This window comes from Lagenorhynchus albirostris, chromosome 8 (genome assembly GCF_949774975.1).
Source record: "Lagenorhynchus albirostris chromosome 8, mLagAlb1.1, whole genome shotgun sequence".
Lineage (NCBI taxonomy): Eukaryota > Metazoa > Chordata > Mammalia > Artiodactyla > Delphinidae > Lagenorhynchus > Lagenorhynchus albirostris.
In genome coordinates this window covers 61,302,928-61,327,775 of record NC_083102.1, presented here as the reverse complement: position 1 = coordinate 61,327,775, position 24,848 = coordinate 61,302,928, and the positions used below count along the sequence as shown (strand labels likewise).

Below are 24,848 nucleotides of genomic sequence, written 5' to 3'. Positions count from 1 at the left end.
AGGGTTCCCTTTTCTCCACACCCTATCCAGCACTTCTTGTTTGTAGATTTTCTGATGATGCCCATTCTAACTGGTGTGAAGTGATACCTCATTGTAGTTTTGATTTGTATGTCTCTAATAATTAGTGTGTTGAGCAGCTTTTCATGTGCTTCTTGGCCATCTGTATGTCTTCTTTGGAGAAATGTCTATATAGGTCTTCTGCCCATTTTTGGATTGGGTTGTTTGTTTCTTTAATATTGAGCTGCATGAGCTGTTTATATGTTTTGGAGATTAATCCTTGGTCCATTGATTCATTTGTGAATATTTTCTCCCATTTGAAGGTTGTCTTTTCGTCTTGTTTATGGTTTCCATTGCTGTGCAAAAGCTTTGGAGTTTCATTAGGTCCCATTTGCTTATTTTTGTTTTTATTTCCATTACTCTAGGAGATGGATCAAAAAAGATCTTGCTGTGATTTATGTCAAAGAGTGTTCTTCCTATGTTTTCCTCTAAGAGTTTTATAGTGTCTGGCCTTACATTTAGGTCTTTAATCCATTTTGAGTTTCTTTTTGTGTATGTGTGTATGTATGTGTTTCTTTTTGAGTTTCTTTTTGTGTATTTCATTCTTTTACATGTAGCTGTCCAGTTTTCCCAGCACCACTTATTGAAGAGACTGTCTTTTCTTTTTGTGTATGTGTGTATGTATGTGTTTCTTTTTGAGTTTCTTTTTGTGTATTTCATTCTTTTACACGTAGCTGTCCAGTTTTCCCAGCACCACTTATTGAAGAGACTGTCTTTTCTTTTTGTGTATGTGTGTATGTATGTGTTTCTTTTTGAGTTTCTTTTTGTGTATTTCATTCTTTTACATGTAGCTGTCCAGTTTTCCCAGCACCACTTATTGAAGAGACTGTCTTTTCTCCATTGTATATCTTTGCCTCCTTTGTCATAGATTAGTTGACCATAGGTGCGTGGGTTTATCTCTGGGCTTTCTATCTTGTTCCATTGATCTATGTTTCTATTTTTGTGCCAGTACCATATTGTCTTGATTACTGTAGCTTTGTAGTATACTCTGAAGTCAGGAAGTCTGATTCCTCCAGCTCCGTTTTTTTCCCTCAAGACTGCTTTGGCTGTTTGGGGTCTTTTGTGTCTCCATACAAATTTTAAGATGATTTGTTCTAGTTCTGTAAAAAATGCCATTGGTAATTTGATAGGGATTGCATTGAATCTGTAGATTGCTTTGGGTAGTATAGTCATATTCACAATATTGATTCTTCCAATCCAAGAACATGGTATATCTCTCCATCTGTTGGTATCATCTTTAATTTTTCATCAGTGTCTTATAATTTTCTGCATAAGGTCTTTTGTTTCTTTAGGTAGGTTTATTCCTAGGTATTTTATTCTTTTTGTTGCAGTGGTAAATGGGAGTGTTTCAATAATTTCTCTTTCAGATTTTTCATCATTAGTGTATAGGAATGCAAAAGATTTCTGTGCATTAATTTTGTATCCGTAACTTCACCAAATTCATTGATTAGCTCTAGCAGTTTCCAGGTGGCATTTTTAGGATTCTCTGTGTATAGTATCATGTCATCTACAAACAGTGACAGTTTTACTTCTTCTTTTCCAATTTGTATTCCTTTTATTTCTTTTTCTTCTCTGATTGCCGTGGCTAGGACTTCCAAAACTATGTTGAATAATAGTGGCGAGAGTGGACATCCTTGTCTTGTTCCTGATCTTAGAGGAAATGCTTTCAGTTTTTCACCATTGAGAATGATGTTTGCTGTGGGTTTGTCATACATGGCCTTTATTATGTTGAGGTAGGTTCCCTCTATGCCCACTTTCTGGAGAGTTTTTATCATAAATGGGTGTTGAATTTTGTCAAAGGCTTTTTCTGCATCTATTGAGATGATCATATGGTTTTTATTCTTCAATTTGTTAATATGGTGTATCACATTGATTTGTGTATATTGAAGAAACCTTGCATCCCTGGAATAACTCCCACTTGATCATGGTGTATGATCCTTTTAATATGTTGTGGGATTCTGTTTCCTAGTATTTTGTTGAGTATTTTTGCATCTATATTCATCAGTGATATTGGTCTGTAATTTTCTTTTTTTGTAGTATCTTTGTCTGGTTTTGGTGTCAGGGTGATGGTGGCCTCACAGAATGAGTTTGGGAGTGTTCCTTCCTCTGCAATTTTTTGGAAGAGTATGAGAAGGATGGGTGTTAGCTATTCTCTAAATGTTAGATAGAATTCACCTGTGAAGCCATCTGGTCCTGGACTTTTGTTTGTTGGAAGAGTTTTAATCACAGTTTCAATCTCATTACTTGTTATTAGCCTGTTCATATTTTCTGTTTCTTCCTGGTTCAGTCTTGGAAGGTTATATCTTTCTAAGGATTTGTCCATTTCTTCCAGGTTGTCCATTTTATTGGCATAGAGTTGCTTGTAGTAGTCTCTTAGGATGCTTTGTATTTCTGTGGTGTCTGTTGTAACGTCTCCTTTTTCATTTCTAATTTTATTGATTTGAGTCCTCTCCCTCTTTTTCTTGATGATTCTGGCTAATGGTTTATCAATTTTGTTTATCTTCTCAAAGAACCAGCTTTTAGTTTTATTGATCTTTGCTATTCTTTTCTTTGTTTCTATTTCATTTATTTCTGCTCTGATGTTTATGATTTCTTTCCTTCTGCTAACTTTGGGTTTTGTTTGTTCTCCTTTCTCTAGTTCCTTTAGGTGTAAGGTTAGATTGTTTACTTGAGATTTTTCTTGTTTCTTGAGGTAGGCTTGTATAGCTATAAACTTCCCTCTTAGAACTGCGTTTGCTGCATCCCATAAATTTTGGATCATCGTGTTTTCATTGTCATTTGTCTCTAGGTATTTTTTGATTTCGTCCTTGATTTCTTCATTGATCTCTGGTTATTTAATAAAGTATTGTTTAGCCTCCATGTGTTTGTCTTTTTTACGTATTTTTTTTCCCTGTAATTCATTTCTAATCTCATAGCGTTGTGGTCAGAAAAGATGCTTGATATGATTTCAGTTTTCTTAAATTTACTGAGGCTTGATTTGTGACCCAAGATGTGATCTATCCTGGAGAATGTTCCGTGCACACTTGAGAGGAAAGTGTAATCTGCTGTTTTTGGATGGAATGTCCTATAAATATCAATTAAATCTATCTGGTCTACTGTGTCGTTTAAAGCTTCTGTTTCCTTATTTAGCTTCATTTTGGATGATCTGTCCATTTGTGTAAGTGAAGTGTTAAAAGTGCCCCACTATTATTATGATACTGTCGATTTCCTCTTTTATAGCTGTTAGCAGTTGCCTTATGTATTGAGGTGCTTCTGTGCTGGGTGCATATATATTTATAATTGTTATATCGCCTTTTGGATTGATCCCTTTATCATTATGTAGTGTCTTTCCTTGTCTCTTGTAACATTCTTTATTTTAAAGTCTATTTTATCTGATAGGAGTATAGCTACTCCAGGTTTCTTTTGATTTCCATTTGCATGGAATATCTTTTTCCATCCCCTCACTTTCAGTCTGTGTGTTTCCCTAGGTCTGAAGTGGGTCTCTTGTAGACAGCATATAGATGGGTCTTCTTTTTGTATCCATTCAGCAAGCCTGTGTGTTTTGGTTGGAGCATTTAATACATTCACGTTTAAGGTAATTATCAATATGTATGTTCCTATGACCATTTTCTTAATTGTTTTGGGTTTGTTTTTGTAGATCCTTTTCTTCTCTTGTGTTTCCCACTTAGAGAAGTTTCTTTAGCATTTGTTGTAGAGCTGGTTTGGTGGTGCTGAATTCTCTTTCCTTTTGCTTGTCTGTAAAGCTTTTCATATCTCCATCGAATCTGAATGAGATCCTTGCTGGTCAGAGTAATCTTGGTTGTAGGTTCTTCCCTGTCATCACTTTAAATATATCATGCCACTCCCTTCTGGTTTGTAGAGTTTCTGCTTAGAAATCAGCTGTTAACCTTATGGGAGTTCCCTTGTATATTAATTGTCATTTTTCCCTTGCTGCTTTCAATAATTTTTGTTTGTCTTTAATTTTTGTGCATTTGATTACTATGTGTGTGTGCATGTTTCTCCTTGTGTTTATCCTGTATGGGACTCTCTGCGCTTCCTGGACTTGGGTGGCTATTTCCTTTCCCATGTTAGGGATATTTTCGACTATAATGTCTTCAAATATTTTCTCTGGTCCTTTCTCTCTCTCTTCTCCTTCTGGGACCCATATAATGCAAATGTTGTTGCGTTTAATGTTGTCCCAGAGCTCTCTTTGGTTGCCTTCATTTCTTTTCATTCTTTTTTCTTATCTTTTCATTCTTTTTTCTTATTCTGTTCCGCAGTAGTGAGTTCCACCATTCTGTATTCCAGGTCACTTATCCATTCTTCTGCCTCAGTTATTCTGCTATTGACTCCTTCTAGTGTAGTTTTCATTTCAGTTATTGTATTGTTCATCTGTTTGTTTGTTCTTTAATTCTCCTAGGTCTTTGTTAAACATTTCTTGCATCTTCTGGATCTTTGCCTCCATTGTGTTTCCGAGGTCCTGGATCATCTTCACTACCATTATTCTGAATTCTTTTTCTGGAAGGTTGCCTATCTCCACTTCATTTTGTTGTTTTCCTGGGGTTTTATCTTGTTCCCTCATCTGGTACATAGCCCTCTGCCTTTTCATCTTGTCTATCTTGCTGTGAATGTGGTTTTTGTTCCACAGGCTGCAGGATTGTAGTTCTTATTGCTTCTGCTGTCTGCCCTCTGGTGGATGAGGCTATCTAAGAGGTTGATCTAATCATTGATTTTAAACAAATTATTTTAGTCAAAGCAATACCAAAGATGGCTACTTGGTCTTCAAATCTATTTAATGCTCAAGCTTGTGAAGTCACAGAGGATGAATTAATTTGTATCCAGTTTGTTAAATCTGAGTATTTGAGAAATGTTTTACCATTTAAATTAGGAAAACACCACCACAAAGTAGCAAAAGTTCTTTGCTTTCATATCAGCAAGTGATTCCTTCCAACTGGCCTGTTATTCCGTCCATTAATCTAGAGCAGAATTTTATGAGTGGTGCTACTTATAACACTGTTCCTGGGTATTAGTAAAAAATATATGAAAAAGAATTCCATGGTCAAATAAATTTGGAAAATATTACATTCTGTACTCCTTTACTCAATGTACAATGCAATTAGCATTTCAAAACTCAAATATACAAATACATAGATACTTTTTTAAAAACCTGCTTTACTTTTTCTTACTGATATGACCCCAGAACACTCATTTTATGTGTATTAACATCCTCCACAGACAACTTGGAAAGAAGTATAATCTTCAGTAATTGGTATTATATAAAATATCTTACTCTTCGGCCACCATACTTAGCGGGATTCTCCCTTTTTAGCTGCCTCCATTTAAACTACCAGGGAATAGAAAATGAACCTTTCATACACTTGAGTAATGCAGAACCAAAGTCTATCTCTAAGACTGCTGACAAAAAGGTGTTTGGCTAAAAAAAGTCCCCTCTATATGAAAATGATACCTACAGGTGGAAGAAGCCATTTTTTAATTTTCACCTCTCAGAATCATCCAAAGTCCAGCCCATGAAGCTTCTTCTCCAACCCCCAGGCCCATCCTCCTAGCTCTGGTTTCCTGGGTGACGAATGCTTCTTCTCTGAGTGATATAAACAGAAAACAGTCCTACTGCACAGGACTACACACTTGTTTTTACGACTATTTTTAAATAGAGCAGTTTTTGGTTCATAGTCAAACTGAGAGGACATTACAGAGATTTCCCATATACCCCTCACCCTGACATATGCACAGCCATCCCCCACCAGAGTGGTACGTTTGTTACAACTGATGAACCTACACTACACATCATTATCACCGGAGTCCATAGTTTACATTAGGGTTCACTCTTGGTGTTGTGCATTCTGTGTACCATACATAGTATTTTCACTGACATAAAAATTGTCTGTGCTCTGCTTATTCATTCCTCACCATCTCCAAACCCCTGACAAGCACTGATCTTTTTACTCTTTCCATAGTTTTGCCTTTTCCAGAATGTCAGGTAGTTGGAACCATACAGTAGGTTGCCTTTTCAGAGTCCCTTCTTTCACTTAGTAATATATATTTAAGGTCCCTCCATGTCTTCTTAGTGCTGAATAATATACTGCTGTCTGGATGTACCACACTTTATTCATCCATTCACCTACTGAAGGACATCTTGCTTGCTTGCAAGTTTGGCAATTATGAATAAAGCTGCTATACATATTTGTATGCAGGGTTTTGTGTGAACATAAGTTTTCAACTCCTTTGGGTAAGTACCAAGGAACATAAATGCTGGACTGTAAGGTAAGAGTATGTTTAGTTTTGTAAGAAACTGCCAAACCGTCTTCCAAAGTGGCAGTACCACTTCCTATTCCCACCAGCAACATACAACAGTTCCTGTTGCTCTGCATTCTGGTCAGCATCTGGTATTGCCAGTGTACTGGATTTTGGCCATTCTAACAGATGTATAGAGGTATCTCGTTTTAACTGGCATTTCCCTGATGACATATAACGTGGAATATCTTTTCATATGCTTGTTTGCTATGCGTATATCGTCTTTAGTGAGATGCCTGTTAGGAAGTCTTTGGCCCATTTTTTAATCAGGTTGTTTGTTTTCTTATAGTTGAATTTTAAGAGTTGTTTGCATATTTTGTTTACATATTTTACATCCTTTATCAGATGTGAACAATGGGTGCTTTTGTTATTTATATCTTTATTCACAGACTAGCAAGGGCAAATATGCTTTCCTGCTTTATCAATTTCAGAACAGGTCAAACTAACCCCCAGCAAGAAAATATTCTTTTTCAACATGCAAGAGCCTAGAGTCAGTTCCAAAAAAACCCACAAAACAAAAAAACTAATCACGTCACAAAATTCTCTTAATCTTTTATAAAACTTACTTAAATCCTATGTAAAGCTTTAACATCTGTTTTTTGTATGGTTCACCCTTAGCCTTGAAATTTATTATAGTTTATAATCTATTACGGAAATATGATTACTGACTGCTAATTATTTTACTGTACTTACATAGATGATCCTTAATATTAAGGTACTGATAAAGCTGGCAAGAAATGAAACAGAATTACTTGAAAAATCAATGATCATTAAATTAATAATTAAGATTAGAGTCTGATTTTAAGTTACAGAAACGTTTTAAAAATAGATAATGACAAACCCTTCACTGTTTACAACTATGTCTTTTAGAGTTTACAACTATGTCTTTTAGAGTTTACAACTATGTCTTTTAGAAATTTGATTTTCTTTTGACTAATAATTTTTTTTTAACTTTTTAAAAACTTTTAACTTAAAAGATCGTCTTGAAAAGACTATCCTGATTAAAAAGGAGCACAAAAAACTGGGATTCTTTTTTTTTTTTTTTAAGACTTTGATGTGGACCATTTTTTTTTTAAAGTCTTTATTGAATTTGTTACAGTATTGCTCCTGTTTTATGTTTTGGTTTTTTGGCCCTGAGGCATGTGGGATCTTAGCTCCCCGACCAGGGATCAAACCAACACCCCCTGCATTGTAAGGCAAAGTCTTAACCACTGGACTGCCAGGGAACTCCCTGTGATTCTAATATTATGCTTTGCTTTTCTGGTAACAGTATATAAGTATATATAGTTTTATAACCAGATATAAATAGCCTCTTCACTAGTTAACAAGGAGTAAAGAAAAGGAAGAGTTCCGCTGAAAAAAGCTTTAGGAATTCAGTGATAGCAGTTACACACTCAAAGTTTTTCATCATGCTCCAGCTATATACTAACTTATGTGATCATTTTGTTAGATCACTTTCAAAGTGCAGTCCCTGGAGGAGCAGCATCAGCATCATCTGAGAACAAGTTAGAAATGCAAATTCTCAGGCTCAATAGCAGAATTACCAAATCTGGAATTCTTAGATAAAGCCCAGCAATCTGTGTTCTAAGAAGCTGACCATATACTCACTCATTTTTCTTATAGGCTAATAACCATTTACAAGTATAATATCAATTTTCATATAATTACATCTTTGGAAATTAACATAAACTAATGTAAATGTTGTTTGGAGCCATGTAGAAAGTTATATTGCTAGAGAGAAGTTTCTCTTTACCAAGGAACATTAAACAGTAGTCTCCAGCAAGGACTAAGATATGCCTGAATATTTAAGTAAAATTTATAAAATCCATGTCTATTTAGGCCTCAAAAGTGTTCAACACACAATTGAATGGAAGTCTATGAAGTAATGGTTTGTGATTTTCTAGATTATTAATGAGGGAGCTTATGCAGAAGAGTTAAGAAGCTATATTTCTGTTTCCAGATCTCAAGGTGAGGGGGAGGGAGGGTGTTGGTGGTAAATCTCTGGACTGCAATTTTTAAAAATAAGAAATACCACAGAAATCAACTATTGAATCTGTGCTAGACATGATAAAAGTATTTGCCTTACTCTATAAGAAATGTTAATTTGAGAAAAAGCAATCATAAATGTGCCCCAAATCTTAAGAATATTCATAGTAAATCTATTTCTAAGAATTAACCTAAGATGTACACCAAGAGAAGCACTGGAAATAAATGTCTATCAATAGAGAACAGAAAAGTTGTGGCACATTCTTATAATACAAAAAACCACACTACATGGACTGTAATCCCACTTTAGTAAGCAAGTACACACAAAGAGAAAAAGACTTTAAAGAGATACTTCAAAATATAAATGGTGGTAAGAATTCTAGATAATTCTACAGTAAATCCTTTTTTTTTTTCCAGCTGAGAAAAATCAAGATTTAAGAAAAGACTTAAAGTCATGTTTAGGAATACTTAATGGCATGAGTAAATGTTATGATTTATTAAAATCATACAAAATAAATAATAAAATCATATTTACTACCTGCAGTATCATCTGAACTCTTTTTAAAATGGTCTGTAGTTTTAAAATTTTTATTTTTTAAATGCAAATAATCAAAATATAGAGGATATGCATCAAAATGTTAAAAATGGCTGTCTGGATATTAGAATTATAAGCAACTTATTTTGAGATTTTTGGTATTTTCCAAATCTTCTGCAGTGACTCCTGTTTCAAATTTAGAAGCAGGATTTTAAAAAAATGAGAAAGATAGCTATGTAATAGAATCAGTAAGTGGGGATGTATATCTAGTCTGAGAAAGCCCAACATAGAATTACAAAAATTCTAACTTTAGATGCAAACCTCAAATCTATCTTGGAAGACAGGTTACATGTAAGTTAAGATGTTAGTATACATCACATAAAATATTTTTCCCTAGTCAGCGTTTCCTTTGACTAGGGGTTGGGGTTCTCTCACAACTGCAAGTGCCTGTATGTAGTTTATCACTGGCTATGGGAATGGAATTGGAGACTTTAGAAAAGCTGAAATATTTAAGTGTTTAGAATAACTGAAAACTGAAGGTAACTGAAATATCCAACACCTAGAAATATTAGTGGAAAGTTATTGATGAGAATATTGACAGGAAATTATAATTCAGTTTGGATATGTCTTTCATGTTGTACTTTAATTCTATGGAGGAAAAAATATCTATAAAAATGTTTTCCTGAAAAAGTTAAACAGAGAGCTACTATATGATCCAGCAATTCCTAGAGAAATGAAAACATATGTAAACACAAAAACTTGTGTGCAAAGGTTCATAGAAATTCACCAACTCATGAATGTACAAATAAACTGTAGTATGTCCATACCATGAAATATTATTTGGCATTACAAAGGAATGAAGTACTGATACCATGCTACCACATGGATGAAACTTAAAAATACTATACTAAATGAAAAAGGCAGAAACCAAAGGCTACAAATTGTATGAGTCCATTGATATGAAATGTTCAGAAAATGCAAATGTAGAGCGGCAGACAGTAGACTACTGACTGGGTGCCTATGGCTGAGGAAAAGAAGAGTGGGGGGAAATAGTGAGTGACTGCTAATGGTTTCTTTTCGTAAAAACAGAAATATTCTAAAATTGATTATGGCATTGGTTGCACAATTATATTAAGAACCATGAATTCTACACTCTAAATAGATGAACTGTATGCTATATAAGTTATATCTCAATAAAACTGTTATTAAAAATATTTATGTCAAAGAGGAAATTACAAATCAATCTCATTTTTCAATTTAAAAAAAGCCATGTACTGCTGAACCTGAAAGTCCCAAGCATTGTTTGTATTTTCTAAAAATAATTGGTATTTTCTGTCATGCTTTTCTTGCCAAGTTTCAAATCACACAGCAGCACTAGTCGAGTAATATAACAGAAAAGAATAGGAGGCACTGTACATTAATAATCTACCTAGTCAGGTTTCTCAAGTCATTGTGAGAACATTTAACAAAGGAACTAATGTAACATAAAATAAACTGTATATCAGAAATACTATTCTCTGGCTTCTTACAGAAACAGTTATTAAATTGACTCTTGACAGTTTCTGCTTTAACCAAAAGGAGATGGTACTATGAGGAATTAAAAGTATAAACAATATTTCAATTTATTATTCAGTATTTACACTTAATAATACCCATTCTGACAAGTTCTCTCACTATTATTGTGGATAAATTTAAAACCAAATGATGAGATCTAATTTTCAGTTTTTAGAGAGCATTAAAACATATTCATTATTTTGTGCTATAATTTTTAAAATTACAATTTGCTTTGGTGACTGTGTTTCAGAAAACTGATTCCACTAGTAAAAAAAAATGAGAGCAATTTTACTTTTTCAAAAGTGATATTTCCAAAGACTTTAAAAAAATACATTTAACAATTGCACTGGATTATAGCTGCCTCAGTATTATCCAATAAATTACTTTTTATTGTTTCTTAATAGCTTTTAATGTTTCTTTAATCTCTCACACCTGACAGAAAATCAGCAACATAGGTGACTACTAGATATCTACCAAAAATGTTTCCATACCATTCCGAAGTCATAAAAACCAGTAGTGTTCAACTGATGATAGCATAAATATCATCAATGGGATACCTAAGTAATGAGAAAGGGAGTGGGAGTTTCTGTAGCAATATAAGTCCACTGTCCCATACATGGACCTATAAATCTAAAGTACCATTTCTTACTTGTAAGAATGTACAGTGGAAAACAATAGCTACTTCTGACTGAATGAACCCTGACCCACCAGAAATTGTTTAACTGTGTTTCAGAGCCCTCTCATGCCCTGGAGTTAGTTGCATCATTTCTATGCCATTTCTTACCAATCCAGATTTAATGTTCATAATTGCATAATCAATTATTGATACCAGTAATACTGTCCACTCAATTCAGTATTATTATATTTAAGCCTGCTGACAGTAAAATACTATAGCCTCCAATACAAAGCAGGTAACATTTTTCAACATCTACTATGTCCTATTTACTGTGCTAGAAGCTTACTATGTGATCCTCATTTTAATAGGTACTAGTGTTATCTCCCAAAAGCTTTAAGAATGTCAACAGCACAAAAAAGCTGTTTTCACTTGGTTTATACTAATGTTTCCTACCAATATGATGTATTCTATGCCAATCATTTATTAAAAAATTTATACCAAGTTATTGACAACTTGCAAGGCATACCGCTTTCTCATACTGCACCCATCCTTAACTATGATCTGATTCTGACTCTTAAAGCTTAATGTCTCTAATAAATGTCTTTCTAAATAAATGCTGTTTATTATTATCACAGGATTTTTGATAGAAAATTGATGGATTTTAAGATATAAAAGGTTGAGAACCAATGTACCAGACAACAAAGTTCAAGAAGATAGAGTGAGAGGGTTGTTCCAAATAAATACAACCTATTTCACAACTTTACCTAGAGCTAGTTTAGGGGTAAAGGTGAGGGAGGAGATAAAGGAAAACAGGCTGTTTTTGTTACCTGTAAAATATTTCTGGTAATGGGAAGAAAACTGGGTATATGGGCAACAGGAGTATGGGGAAGGCTCTTTACTATTTACCTTCTACTTTTGATTTAAATCAATACATTAACTATTAAAAATTAATACATAGGATTTTGAGTTTCTGCTAGTTTTAAAGACAGTATTTGAAACTGATGAGTAAAACAGTAAATATTTTAGCTATGGATTTAAATTTTTCACCAGTACAGCTGAGTATATTCCTCTGGCAACCAAAAATATTACTCCCTGAACTAGGAACGTGACTACTATCATGTGGATTGTTCAACTCTAGAATTATACAATCCTGTCTTTTAATTAGCTAATGGCTGAAAAAAAAAAGTAAAGGCGATCCTGTACAAGATAGAATCTTTATAAACTTACTCAAGAGCCAGTTGGAGACCAGCTCCATAAAAATAACAATTTAGGTCCCTGGAATGCAATCTAGGAGGCCAAGATGGCCAAATCTTTAGACTTGCTTTCATTTCAAGAAAAGCTTCCCACCACCGTCCAAAATTGTTCCAGCAACTACCACTTCTTAAACTTTAACAGCAAGCTCTTCAACAAGGGCACAGGAAACCCAAACAGCTGTATCAAGAATGACTTTTGGTCAGGAAATGAGTTTCTGATCAGAGTGGTAAAACTGAAAGTTCTTTCTTATACCTATTACTAATTTGAGATATACCATTTACTCCTTTGATGAAAGTCCTCCCCAACCAAGCTCCTTTCATGAAGGGAAGAAAAGAATAGAGTATTTAAATAGCAAAGAATTTATATATTTTAGTTTGGAGTTGTTAATTTTATCAAATGTTGGCTAAAGTCAAACGCTAAGTACTTATACCAGATCTGTTTCTTAAATATAAAAAAGATTTCTAGGGAAAAATGCTGGCATAGAGATAGGATCACAAAACTCCATACACTCAAACTTAATGAAATGAAGAAAACTAAAAGGTTACTTTATGTACTTTTTGGCATGTTTAAATGTTTCATACTGTAAAATTTGAAAATTAATTAAAAACAATAAAATATCAAAGAAGAATATCATCTGGAGAAAAGAAAGCAGAAGTGTACAGAATTTCATTTAAAAATCTTACCATTCCATTTCTTACCCTTCAAAAAATAAAAGAGGTAAATGAAAAGTTCTGAAATCTTTCTCTGATACCAACTTTTCAGAGAAGATGAATGAGGGGGATAGGCAAGCAGTCAGAGTGGAAGGACTCATATAGAGTAAAAGCTACTCTCACCTCAACTGGCCATCAGACATTTTTAAAAAACTGTCAGGTTTACCATGTCATTTTTCCCTAACAAGGAGAAGTATGGCAGATGACTCAAAAATACATATAAATGGCTCAAAGCTAATTATTTCCAGCAATAAGCAAGATTTATCAGAACAGAAAGACAAAAACACTAAGAAGTAAAAACCATGGGAAACAGGTGGGAAGAAAGAAGGAAGAAATTTCTATTTGAAGTTCCCCTTCTCAGCTGTGAATTAAGAGTGCCATGGCCAATACCCAGATGTCCACCTATCTTTAACCCTCTGCTAGTAAATGTAAATAATTAATAGTAATTACTTATTGACAATGTTTCAGTCATTATTCTTAGCATTTCAAATGCATTACCTCAATTTAACCCTTACAACAATCCTATGGGGTATAATATCCCATTAACAAATGAGGAAACTGAGGCAAAGAGGTAGTTTGCTCAAAATTACAAAGCTAAAAAATGCTGGAGCCAAGATTCAAAACCAAGCCATCTGATTCAAAACCAGAGCTCTTGGCCAATGAAAAGAAAAGAGAGTTTACAATATTTATATCATGAAAAGGTTCGGTTCAGGGAAAATAATATTAATCAAGACATTAAGCATTCTGTAACAATAAACAATATCAACCATTAGAAAGACATAATGGGGCTTCCCTGGTGGTGCAGTGGTTGAGAGTCCACCTGCCGATGCAGGGGACACGGGTTCGTGCCCTGGTCTGGGAAGATCCCACATGCCGCGGAGCGGCTGGGCCCGCGGGCCATGGCCGCTGAGCCTGCACGTCCGGAGCCTGTGCTCCGCAACGGGAGAGGCCACAACAGTCAGAGGGCTGCGTACCCAAAAAAAAAAAAAAAAAAGAAAGACATAATGAACATACATCTTTAAAACATCTGTATTATCATCAAAATGTAAGGCAAACGACCACTGGAAACAGAAATCAACAGAAGTTTTAACTCAAGAACATCGAGCTCATGATAGAACAGACAGACATAAATAAAGTGACCTATATGGAAACTGAATAATATAGTGAATAAGGCTGAATTAATATGTAATGTATTCTTTATCTGAAAGTAAAGACTGTACCTCATTTTCAAAAACAGAGAATTAAGAAAACAACAAATCAAAGGCTACAACGAAAACTTCAATGAAGTTTCCAAAAACCTATTAGTCTATGCTATAATGCAATAAAACTAGAAATTAAAGTTTTACTAGGAAAAGAAACTTTAACCATTTAGAAGTTAAAAACAAAACAAAATACTCTCATATGCTAAACAGGATATCAAAACTGAAATTGAATATCTTGAAAATACAAATAATGGAAACATATACTAGCCAAAGCTGAGCTCAGAAGATAAATCTTGGCATAAAACACTTACTAAACAGTAAATATCACAAATACAAAATTAAGCATTCATCTTCAGAATCCAGAAAAAGAACAATACACATACCAGGAAGGCAGAAGAAAGGCAAAGACAAAGCAAAGTCAGAGGGCAATGAACTAGGAAAAAAAAACACAGTAAAATTAATTCAACACCTTAAAAAATTTTAATATAGTATATAACCTAATAAATTTAATCACTCAAACACAAATATACAATATTAAGAATAAGAATAGAGGGCTTCCCTGGTGGCACAGTGGTTAAGAATCCTCCTGCCAATGCAGGGGACATAGGTTCAAGCACTGGTCTGGGAAGATCCCACATGCCATGGAACAGCTAAGCCTGTGTGCCACAACTACTGAGCCTGCGCTCTAGAGCCCGTGAGCCACAACTACTAAGCCTGTGTGCCACAACTAATGAAGCCCGCGTGCCTAGAGCCCGTGCTCCACAACAAGAGAAGCCACCACAATGAGAACCGCAACGAAGAGTAGCCCCCACTCGCCACAACTAGAGAAAACCCGTGTGCAGCAACGAAGACCCAACATAGCCTAAAATAAATAAATAAAAACGAGAATAGAAAAACAACTGCAGATATACAAAAAATTAAAAGAATTATAGAAGAGTACTTTGTGAAACTCTATGAAAATACACTTGAAAATTTGGATGAAGTGGATTATATTCTAGGAAACAAAAAACTAAACAAAAGAAGTAGAAATCAAAAAAGACCAAGAGCCATGGAATAAACAGATTTACTAAAGCGCTATAATCCAAAGTCATACTAGTCAGCTTCATAGGGAAAATTCTTTCAGACCGAAGTAACAGATAATAGAGATGATATTTACACCATGCCAGAGCAGAGGAAGGAAATCTTGCAAAATCTTTTTATGAAGCAATATAACACAGAAATCTAAGGATTACATTATGAGAAAGAAAAAATTTCAGACCTCATTTCTGAATATTGAAACAAATATAATAAATTTTAAACACTTCAACTGCCACTGTATATTTTAAAAAAGAACTCCATAAATGAATAGTATTCATTCCAGAAATGTAATTATGACCAATTATTAAGTAATCTATTAAAAAATTCACCAAATTATAGGTTATGAGTCAAAACAACCTTCATTTCAAAGATCAAATGGCATTTCAAACATAATGAATCACTCTTCATTTAAAAGAAAAACAATTGGTAAAATATGCACGTATGCTTGATGCTACCATTGTCAGAGTGAACACACTATCTTTTTTTAAATTGAGGTATAACTGACATACAACATTATATTAGTTTTGGGTGTACAACATAATTCACTATTTGTATATACTGCTAAATGATCACCACAGTAAGTCTAGTGAACATCTGTCACCATACATACTTACAGAAAGTTTTTTCCTTGTGATGAGAACTTTTAAGAGTTTCTTTCTTAGCAACTTTTGAATATGCAATACAACATTATCAAGTATAGGTGCCATGCTGTACATTACATCCCCATGACTTTAGTACTGGAAGTTTGTACTTTTTGACTCCCTTCACCCATTTCAACTACTCTCAACCCCCCTCCATCCCTAGAAACCACCAATCTGTTCTCTGCATCTATGAGATGGTGCATTTGTTGTTTTGTTTTAGATTCCACATGTATAATACCATATTTTTAATCTGACATTTCACTTAGCATAATACCCTCAAGGTCCATCCATGTTGTCACAGATGGCAAGATTTCCTCCTTTTTTATGGTTGAATAATATTTTTTATCTATTCATTTTTTTATCCATTCATGCATCAGTGGACACTTAGGTTGTACCCCTATCTTGGTTATTTTAAATTCCACAAGGAACATGAGGGTATGTATATCTTTTTGAGCTACTGTTTTCATTTCTTTTGGATAGATGCTCAGAAGTGGAACTGCTAAATCATATGGTAGTTCTATTTTTAACTTTTTGAGGAACCGCCATACTGTTTTCTGTAGTAGCTGCACCAATTTACATTCCCACAAACAGTGCATATCCTCACCAATACGTTTTACCTCTTGTGCTTTTGATAATAGCCTTTCTACAGGTATGAGGTGATAGCTCATTGTGGTTTTGATTTGCATTTCCCTGATGATTGGTGATGTTGAACACATTTTCATGTGTCTGTTAGCCATCTGTACATCTTTGGAAGAATGTCTATTCAGATCCTCTGCCTGCTTTTTAATTAGATTTTTTTTTTTTTTTGCTGTTGAGTTCTATGAGTTCTTTATGTATCTTGTATATAAACCCCTTATAGGATATATAATCTGCAAGTATTTTTTTCACATTTAGTAGGTTGCCTTGCATTTTGTCAATGGTTTCCTTTCATGTGCAGAAGCTTTTTAGTTTGATGTAGTTCCACCTGTTTATTTTTTCTGTTGTCTTTGCTTTAAGGTTCAAACCAAAAAATCATCACCCAGACTCATGTCAAGGAGTCTTACTGCCTATGTTTTCTTTTAGGATTTCAATGGCTTCAGATCTTACATTCAAGTCTTTTTTTTTTTTTTTTTTTGCCTTTTTGGAGTATCACCAATTATTGGTTCCTTTATTTTCTTGAACTAGTTGGTTGATGTTGAATCTAATATATAGAGGGAAAAAACGCCAAGCCATGCTTTTGAAAAATGGGTCTTACATTGTTTTTTTAAAACAGAAGTATAGTTGATTTATAATATTGCATTATTTTCAGGTGTACAGCAAAGTGATTCATAAATACATATATATACATTCTTTTTCAGATTCTTTTCCATTATAGGTTATTACAAGATTGAATATAGTTCCCTGTGCTATACAGTAAGACTTTGTTGTTTATCTATTTTATATATATATATATAGTAGTTTGTATCTGCTAATCCCAAACTCCCAATTTATCCCTCCCCCCTTTCCTCTTTTGTAATCATAAGTTTGCTTTCAGTGTCTTTGATCATTTCTGTTTTGTAAATAAGTTCATCTGTATCATTTTTTAGATGCCACATAAGTGATATCATAATATTTGTCTTTCACTGTCAGGCTTACTTTACTTAGTATGATAATTTCTACGTATATCCATGTTGCTGCAAATGGCAATATTTCATTCTTCCTTATGGCTAAGTAATATTCCATTATATAATATATACCACATCTTCTTCGTCCATTCATCTGTTGATGTACACTTAGGTTGCTTCCATGTCTTGACTATTGTAAACAGTGCTGCTATGAACATTGGGATACATGTACATTTTCAAATTAGAGTTTTTGTCTTTTCTGGATATATACCCAGGAGTGGGATTGCTGTATCATATGGTAGCTCTATTTTTAGTTTTTTAAGGAACCTCCATACTATTCTCCATAATGGCTGTACCAATTTACATTCCCACCATCAGTGTAGGAGGGTTCCCTTTTCTCCACACCCTCTCCAGCATTTATTATTTGTAGACTTTTTGATGATGGCCATTCTGACTGGTGTGAGGTGATACCTCATCATAATTTTGATTTGCATTTCTCTAATAATTAGGCATGTTGAGCATCTTTTCATGTGCCTGTTGGCCATCTGTATGTCTTCTTTGGAGAAATGTCTATTTAGGTCTTCTGCCCATTTTTTGATTGGGTTGTTTGGTTTTTGTTATTGAGTTGTATGAGTGTCTGTATATTTTGGAAATTAAGCCTCTGTTGGTCACATCATTTGCAAATATTTTCTCCCATTCCATAGGTTGTTTTTTTTCATTTTCTTTATTGTTTCTTTTGCTGTGCAAAGCTTTTAAGTTTCATTAGGTCCCATGTGTTTATTTTTGCTTTTATTTCTTTTGCCTTGAGAGAGACTGACCTAAGAAAACATTGGTATGATTTATGTCAGAGAATGTTTTGCCTATATTCTCTTTTAGGAGTTTTATGGTGTCACATCTTATATTTAAGTCTTTAAGCCATTTCAAATTTATTTCTGTGTATGGTGTGAGGGAGTGTTCTAACTTCATTGATTTACATGTGGCTGTCCAAGTTTCCCAACACTACTTGCTGAAGAGACTGTCTTTTCTCCATTGTATATTCTTGCCGCCTTTGTCAAAGATATAATTGACCGTAGGTGTGTGGGTTTATTTCTGGGCTCTCTATTCTGCTCTCTACTGATTCATATGCCTGTTTGCATGCCAGTACCAAGCTTTTTTGATTACTGTAGCACTGCAGTATTGTGTGAAGTCTGGGAGGGTTATGCCTACACCTTTGTTCTTTTTCCTCAGGATTGCTTTTGCAGTTCTGGATCCTTTGTGGTTCCATGTAAATTTTAGTATTATTTGTTATAATTCTGTGAAAAATGTCATGGGTAATATGACAGGGATCACATTAAATCTGTAGATCGCTCTGGGTAGTATGGACATTTTAATGATATTAATTCTTCCAATCCAAGAGCCTGGGATACCTTTCCATTTCTTTGAATCACCTTCGGTTTCCTTAATCAATGTTTTATAGTTCTCAGCACATAAGTCTTTCACCTCCTTGGTCAGGTTTATTCCTAGGTATTTTTTTTTCTTTTTTGGACGCGATCTTAAATGGGATTTTTCTTACTTTCCCATTCTGATATTTCACTGTTAATGTACAGGAATGCAACGGATTTTTGTATGTTAATCTTGTACCCTGCTACCCTGCTTATTTGGTTTATCAGTTCTAATAGTTTTTGTGTGGAGTCTTTAGGGTTTTCTACATAAAGTATCATGTCATTTGCATATAATGACAATTTTACCTCTTCCCTTCCAATTTGGATACCTTTTATTTCTTTTTCTTGTCTGACTGGTGTGGCCAGGACTTCCAATACTGCATTGAATAGAAGTGGTGGCAGTGGGCATCCTTGTCTCGTACCAGATTTTAGAGGGAAGGCTTTCAGCTTTTCACTGTTGAGTATTTTATTGGCTGTGGGTTTGTCATAAATAGCTTTTATTATGTTGAGATATATCCCCCCTATACCCTCTTTGGTGAGTTTTTTTTTTTTTTTTTACCATGAATGAATGTTGAATTTTATCAAATGCTTTTTCGGCACCCATTGAGATGAACATGATTTCTGTCTTCTCTCTTGTTGCTGTGGTGTTATCACAATGATTTGCATATGTTGAACATCCTTAATCCGTTTTGAGTTAATTTTTGTGTATGGTGTAAGACAGTGGCTCAGTTTCATTCTTTTGCATGTGGTTGTCCAGTTTTCCCAACACCGTTTACTGAAGAGACTATCCTTTTCCCATTGTATATTCTTGGCTTCTTTGTCATAAATTAATTGACCATATATACGTGGGTTTATTTCTTGGCTGTCTATTCTGTTCCATTGATCTGTGTGTCTGCTTTTACGCCTATATGGCTTTGATTACTACAGCTTTGTAACATAATTTCAGATCAGGGAGTAAGATGCCTCCAGCTTTGTTCTTTCTCAAGATTGCTTTGGCTATGGGTCTTCTGTGGTTCCATACAAATTTCAGAATTGTGTGAATTCTGTGAAAATGCCATTGGAATTTTGACAGGGATTGCACTGAATCTGTAGATTGCTTTGAATAGTATGGACATTTTAACAATATTAATACTTCCAAACCATGAGCATGAAATATCTTGCCACTTATTTGTTTCTTTAATTTATTTCACCAATGTCTTATAGTTTTCAGCATACAGGTCTTTCACCTTCTTGGTTAAATTTATTCCTAGATATTTTATTATTTTTGATGCAACTGTAAATGAATTGTTTTCTTAATTTCTCTAATAGTTTGATATTAGTGTATAGAAATGCAACAGATTTCTATATCTTGATTTTGTATCCTGCAAATTTACCAAATTCATTTATTAATTCTAACAGTTTTCTGGTGGAGTCTTTAGGGTTTTCTGTATATAGTATATTATCATTTGCAAATAGTGACAGTTTTAATTCTTCCTTTCCAATTTGGAAGCCTTTATTTTTCTTCCCTAATTGCTCTGGGTGAGACTTCCAATACTATGTCAAATAAAAGTGGCGAGACTCAGCATCCCTGTCTTGTTCCTGATCTTAGAGGAAAAGCTTTCAATTTTTCATCACTGAGTATGATGTTAGCTGTGGTCTTATCATATATGGCCTATATTATGTTGAGGTATGTTCTCTTTATACACACTTTGTTGAGAGATGTTGAATTTTGTCAAATGCTTTTTCTGCATCTATTGAGATGATTGTATAATTTTTATCCTTCATTTTGTTAATGTAGTGTACCATAATGACTGATTTGCAGATGTTGGACCATCCTTGCATCCCTGGAATAAATCCCACTTGATCATGGTGTATGATCCTTTTAATGTATTGTTGACTTTGATTTGCTAATATTATACTGAGGATTTTTACATTGATGTTCATCAGGGATACTGGCCTGTAATTTTCTCTCTTGTGGTGTTACTTGTCTAGTTTTGGTGCACCAGCTCTTTAAAGCTTCTTCCCAAAGCAAGTCTCATGGCCACACTTAACTTCAAGTGGGCAGAGAAGTATAATCTTATCATATGTCAAGGAGAGAGGATGAGAATATTTGTTAACAGCTCTAATCATTACTATACCTGCAAAGTCAGAGGAAACACCTCTGATTATTACTCTATATTACTTTTATTGTTTGACCACTTTACAAAGAGTATATGTTACTTTATCATTTAAAAACACATTCACATGTAGATTTCATATCTGTCCATAGATGAAGATTTATACTTTGGACTGTGGGGTGAAAAACTGAGGAAATGCTACTGTCTGATTATAGTAACCTTAACTACAAGTTCAATTTTAAGTGTCGGTAATAAACTTGTTTAAAAAGGTTGTATCAGCAGGGTTAATGTAATAAAGTAACATCAAATTCTACAAATGGTTTTTAGTTTTCTATTAAGCTACACAGATTAGTCTAATAAACTGGCAATTATCCATCTCCCCATTGCCCTCAAAAATGTGAAGCTGTCTCTTTTAGTCCTCAGAATAAATATGTGTATGTGCAACCTGGGTATTATTAACTGCAATTTGTAAAAAAGGAAACTGAAGTGTGAGACACATTGCAGTTAATTCAATGGGCCATGATTTTCCCCCCAACATTTTATTTTAAAATTTCAAACAGATAGAAGAGTTGAAAAAACTTCTCAGTGCATACTCGGAAAGCCAACATTTAGAATCTATATTTAACATTTTGCTACATTGGCTTCATCACATATATATTCATCTATCTATCATCTATTGATCTTATTTTTTATTAATTTCAAAGTAAGTTGCAGACAGCAGTATCCTTCACCTCTAAACATCTTAATTAGATTTCAATATTTATATTCTATATTTTAGAAGTTATATATTAGAATGCACAAGTGTATACTTGTGTAAGTTCTAATAAATACATCCACCCATGTAACCAAAATCTCTATCAAGATATACAATTCCATTGTCCCAGGAAGTTCCCTCACATTGGGCTTTGATTTGAACACAAGATCTGTCTCTAAAGTCCATAGTCTTTCCCACAACACTATGCTACTTCTTTTAAAAAGGCCCAATGTATAAATACATTAAACAATAAGAATTTTATTTCTAACCCTCAATAATAAAGGTAGCTGAAATATGGAAATATGAAAGGTATAAAATACTAGAGATTCCCTCCACTAAAGCCAGACAGCCTAGGTATTTAATATCTGTAGCACAATGACTGTATCACTTTCTGTTTACTAATTTCCACTGAATAAATAAAAATATCTACTTCCTTCCCCAAGAGTTAAAGAATTAATCAAGGAGGTATGGCAATTAAAGAATTAATCAAGGAGGACGTGACAATAACAACCATTACATATGTTCATATCTTATACCTTCAATTAAACTAATAATGCTTCGGGGCAAGACCATTTCTTAGGCTTGTAAGGCAAGCATTAGGTCAAGTGCTATACACTTTAGTGATTACGATGAGAGGCAGTGAGGAACTGGAGAAAACACAAAACCTTTGGAATCAGCCAAATCTGGATTCAGATCTCTTCATATTTATTTAGCTATATAACTATGTACAAGTTAAACTTCTCTAAGCCTCAGTATATCATATGTAAAATGAGGCCTATATTTGGCCTTCCTATCAATGTCAGGTTTCTCAAATAGACGATCTACAAGCAGACCCAGGCAAGAGAAGCCCCTACCCTGGACTTCAGGCTTTTGGGGGAATTTCATGTAACAGTTTGTTAATTTAACTTAGTATGTATATGGTATGTAGGTCTACATTTATATTTGCTCCAGATCCTGCAGATGTTACAAATGGGCCTGTCTGTATCTACTACTAATAACCTAACATGTGTATTGCCATATTCACTTTCAAATATTACCCTATTTAGTCATACATTATCATGAGTTAGGTTTCATTAATCCCATTGTGCAGATAAAGAAACAGATGTGGTTAAGAAACCTACCCAGCACCCTTATCTTCTATCACCATATCACTCTCTTCTTAACTCCCAAATATCTGAGCTTCCTTCTCTAACATATGATCAATATTTCACTCTCCAAGACAATATGCCCCTAATCCCTAAATCTAGTCCCTATTTTCCATGACCTCTCGGTAGCACCTGATACTGTTAATAATTTTTCCTTTCTTAAAACAACTTTTCCTTTGGTTTCTAAGGCTCAACTATTTCTTCTCTTAGCTTTTGCTCTTTTTCTGTCTCCTCTTGTTAGAGTTTTGGTGAAGAATGAATAAGATAATATTTTTGGAGAGTGTCAGCATAAAGCATATATTCAATAAAAGGTAGGGTTTCTTTTTAACCTAAAAAGAATAGCTACCATTTTTAAGAATGGTGACAATTACTCTACTAGGTGATACACACACATGCACACACACTATTCCATTTATCCTAAAAGCACCATAAAATTGAAGTTCAGATTGGCTGACAAATTAACCTGTATTAGAAACCTGGCTCCAACAGGTTTCTGGTTTATGATACTAAGTCACTTAACTTCCCTGAGCTTCTGCTTCTCCATCGTGTAATTTTATAATGTTCTTGTGAGAATTAAATGAAACACAGGATATAAAAACACAAAGTACATGGTACAACAGTCAGTAAATATTAAACTCCTTTCTCTTCTTGTTGCTACCAGGTGAATACATTAATTTTTTATCCTTCCCTTGTGTGCATTTCTAAAAACTAAGTCCTTGATCTCTTGACCTTCTTTCTTTATACTCTGTACCTACACTCTGTCACACTTGTGAGTCCAACTCCTCCAGAAAGATAGTTTTGAATTATCTGTGACCATTTCTAAGTGTGCAGGCCCACATCTCTAAGTTTTGCTAGTTCTTTCTACTTGAGAATCCCACTGCCTACCATATCAAACTGCTCCTTTCCCTCACAAAGAATGGAAAGCAAAAGACTGGGAGTGGGTGACATAAAATATTAAACAGACAAAATTGATAGGATTCATGATAAAGAAGCTAATTTTATGGTTTCAAGCTTGCCTGAGAAAATTACAAAACTGGAGAAGATTCTCATAGATCATGTCCAAAATTTTCTCCCCTTTTCCTTATTCTTCAGACATGAAACTCTAATCCTTCTATTTCCCTAACCCACAAAGCCAAAAATGTTCCCATTCCATTGAATTCCCTTACATTTAAATGCTCCATTCATCTAACACCTAATAATACTCTATCTTCTATTACCAATTTTCTTACATTTACATCTTATCTTCCTAACTATGCTGTAAGTTCTTTAAGGCCAATAACCATCTCTTATACTTTTAGTATTGTTCATAATGCTAATCGACTACTGCTATAAAGATATGGTCAAGAATTCAGAAATTATAAATTAAGATGCTTTCAGATCTTTTTCTGACATGGAAGGAAAACTTTTCAAGTCAAAAGCTCTGATCCACAAATAGAGAAGGTGTGACAAACAGGAAATTTTCTATTTCTCAAGAATTTCAGTTTTGGCTTTAAACAGAAAAAAATCCTTTAACATATATTTCCTTAGCCATGTGTTAATACTTTATAAATTATTTCCAGGAACTGTGCAAGCTTTTCTTCAAAAATTACTTATACCAGCATACCTTGGAGATACTGCAGGTTCGGTTCCAAACCACCACAATAAAGCAAGTATCGCAATAAAGAGTCACACAAATTTTTGGTTTCCCAGTGCATATAAAATTTATGTTTATACTATTACTGTATTCTATTATAGTGTTCAATGGCATTACATCCTAAAAAAAAATATACATACCTTAATTAAAAATACTTTATTGCTAAAAAATGCTAATCATCATCTGAGCCTTCAGCAAGTCATAATCTTTTTACAATAGTAACAACAAAGATCACTGATGACGGATCACCACAACAAATATAATAATAATGAAAAAGTTTGAAATATTTAAAG

General features: G+C 34.1%; 1 protein-coding gene across 1 annotated transcript in view; it reads right to left on the bottom strand.

The window, feature by feature from the left end:
* The window catches only part of GLCCI1 (glucocorticoid induced 1), a 120,035-nt gene that overhangs the window by 60,375 nt on the left and 34,812 nt on the right, over window positions 1-24,848 (bottom strand). The gene's annotated exons all lie outside the window — the stretch shown is intronic.